The following is a 3,817-nucleotide window of genomic DNA, read 5'->3' as shown; positions in this document are numbered from 1 at the left end:
ATATTATAATATCTAATTGATTTTTTATTTTATAATATTTATAGGATTAAAAACTATTAAATCAATTATAATGGTTGAGTTATCACTGTTAATAAAGTTATATACAAATTAACATAATTAGAAAATATACTATATAATATAAAATCTACTAAGAAAGAAAGATAAAATATATATATAACTGCAGATAAATAATAAAAATATTATTAATTTTATAAAAATAAATTTATCAATAAAAACTCTTATTATAATAAAATATATTATTGTATTCTTTATGATCTAGTTGAGAAGAGTAAGATAAAGCTACTATATATATATTTAAATAAAATAAATAAATACATAAAGTCTTTAGTGAAGCTTACTTGCATTTATTGATTTTGTTATAAAGATTGAAATTTATAAATGTAATTTTAATTAAACATTTATGTACTTGCTTTGAATTTTACAGGTACGTTTTGTACAGACATCTTCCCTATTCTGGAAATCAGTATCTGATTGTTGTAGCTAATTTTTATTGCGGATTTGAATGATTTGAGCTGAGATAATTAATAAGGCGCGGTGGAAGAGCTTAGTGAGCGAATCGCGCATTTGTCGGCAACGACCTCAGGTCCTGCAGAACGCGATCTCAAATCATCATCGACTTGCAGCAGCTTACAAGTTTCATCAGTAATAACTGAGTTGTGTATGTATGCAAAGGCGGTTTTGGTAACAGTGAGGCTTTAGAAGTCAATAGATCCAGAAATCAGCATAACAGCATTCGCCACCATAAATTCTCCCCCCGGTCAAACGCGACGAAGCAAACCCTGGGACCTCTGGCTTTGCCGTATATTGTTTCAGACCCCGCCTTTCTCCAACATACATTTACCAATGTCAAGGTCAAAAGCGCTGAAACAAGCAACAAAATAGCCAACATCACATTACCTCACTATAATGTTGTCGTTGCAACCCGATATTTTTGTGGGACTCACAGCACAAGTAACTGTGGAGTATCTATCCATGGATGGTGACAGCAAAGCACCCATCAATTAGCGTTAGTCAAAAACGGTTTGGCTTCAATGACATTCGCCTGTCAGAGATGTCTCGGATGTTACTAATACCAAAAAAAAAAAAAAAAAATTAATATTAATTTATCTTCAGGGTTTTCTGAGGGGCTGGGTAACTACTATCGCTCCCTTGTCAAAAACATCACGGCTGAGAAGCACCGCCAAATCGGGTGAGGGACAGCCTATCATTCTTACAGGAGAAGTGAACAAGCCACTGAGATGGATCGGGCTAAACACCCACGACAGTGACACCGGATTGCCAGACCCGCCCCTCAATTGCTCAGCGCCTAATGTTGTCTTCTTTTTTATGCATGGATCGAAATCAGCCTTAGCCAACCGATCCAAAGACAGATGCCGACTGACCCCACAGCAGGCATTTTTTGTCGAGGTGGCAAGAATTTCTTTTTGGTTTAAGCGAAAAAACAAAAGGGATCACAGCCACACGCACGCTTTTGCAAAGTCCACAAAGACATGCGGCAATACGGGCCATGCATACGTGATTGGAGACACGGGATGCGATTCATGTATGGATACGTAATGTATGTGTGAACGTACAGTACCTGCACACGTTGGGCCCAGTAAACAAATCCTTATAACTTCGCTACCTGCAATTTGTTGATAGAGCAAGCCCAGCCTCGGATCCAAGCATCTCACTCCTGGTATGGATCCCTCAGCCAGATACCAGAGCTTCAGCACACATAGATATGCAAAGTGAATCCGAGACATATTTCAGCCTCCAAATTTACCCATCAATTATTTTAGTTTCTTTTTCTCTCGCTTCCGTACTTTTATCAGCCTTCTATGAAACGTGCTCTTTTCTCACCTCCTATGTATTATCCTTATTGTTATATCTTACCGCACTACAATAACTTATAAAACCTCACCCTCGTGCACCACCCCTCATTCATCCATCCCACATATATTTATATCAATATTACCCTTGACTCAACCCCTCTTTTCCTCACGGTCACCTTTTGCCGCATGACATGTCTGTCAGCGGAGCCGCCGCGGGGATCCAGGGAAGGCGGGGATTGTTGCATCCATGTGTTCCATCTCTCCGGTTAAACACACATGACGTACGTACTGACACATCGCCAAGGACGTTTGAGGATTCGATTTTGATAGGTATGTGCTAGCCCATACAGTTCTTTCTATAGTGAGCTGTTGATAGGGATCTCTGTCTGGCAGAACACGACATGCAGTTCAACCGTAACTTTCCGTAGATCAGGTAGTCTAGACTCTGTCAAATATATTGTTGATAAGGTGCTGGAAAGTCAATATGAATTCGTGATGTTCTTTGGTCTAGATATCATCCACGAAGATTAACTAGATAGACGGTTCATCAATTACAGAATGAGTTGTCCTGCTCTGAGTGTCCCGGCTCAAAACAACGTTAAAGATTAAGCATTAGTTATTGTCAGCAGGTGATTTTAAGTTCTGATAATATTTGTATGAGCGATATGCCCTGCTGTCTCAAAATTTCAGCCTCCATTCTCATTGAAGCAATTTAAAACTGTTACTCTAATTGCCCCGTCGACGATTTCCTTTCTCGCTTTCCCACTTTCATCTACCACTGCGATTTCGATTCAAGTGAGTTGCCTTCATGAAGAAGTCTTGTAGCTTCTAGTTTCCCAAGGTGTCAGTCATACCTATTGCGATGACACAGTCCCTGCCTAACAGCTGGTATGTATATATGAATTGATACAGAATATAATGCACTAAATAGCATTTTTTAACCTACACAGTAGAAACTATTTATTGCTTATACATTCCTGACCAAGGAAGCCGGTTCCTATTTCAAAATGAAATCCTAAACACCGACAACTTAGGTATCAAGATCAAATACAGACGCGTCCTCATAACTAAATTCTCTGTTAGGTACATGTTGCCCGGGCAGCCACCCCACCGCACGTGAGTAAACAGACTATACATGATGAATTAGATGAAGATAATTTCAACTCTTATATTATCTTCTATGTTTACTCATAATGGCAATGAAATGATTATCATGATTGTAGCTGATATACTTGCATTTTATCAGCAAATGATGACTACATCAGAGAACACTCAAGTCAATGGTAATATTTCTACATATATCATAATGTAAGAATATGTAAATATTATAATAAAAAAATACAAATCTCAATAAATATAGAGACAGTGATGATGTTTGATAAAATTAATTATAAAATATAAATATATAAAATTTTAATAGATATAAAATTCTTTAAAAATATTAATATTATATAAAATATAAATATAATAACTTTAAAATATATTAATATAATAAAGAAAGAATATTAAAATATTTATATAAAAATTTTATACAATTAAATATTGCAATTTAATAGTAAATATTAGTATAAATATATTTATAAAATAAATAAATAATTATATAAATAAAATAAAAGAGTTTAAGTATATAAATATTGTGTAAATTAATATAATTATAGATAATAATAATTTTAATTTAATATATTTATAAAGTATAAAATTTAAAATAAAGTATAATATTTAAAAATAACTTTAAATATTTTATATTTTAAATAACTAAATATTAAAAAGAATTAGTTAAAAATAAAATAATATTAAATATTAATAATAATTTATAGATGACAATAAATAAAAAATAATAAAATAAAAAGATAATATTAAAATTAATATATTAAATTTATTAATTTACTATATTAATATTTAAGAGAAATAAAAAATATATTATAATTTAGAATAAATTAATATTTAAATAATATAATTTTTATAATTAAATTATATAATTT

The sequence above is a fragment of the Paracoccidioides brasiliensis genome, assembly GCF_000150735.1.
Source record: "Paracoccidioides brasiliensis Pb18 unplaced genomic scaffold supercont2.4, whole genome shotgun sequence".
NCBI classification, from domain to species: Eukaryota; Fungi; Ascomycota; class Eurotiomycetes; order Onygenales; family Ajellomycetaceae; genus Paracoccidioides; species Paracoccidioides brasiliensis.
This window is presented reverse-complemented; position numbering follows the sequence as displayed.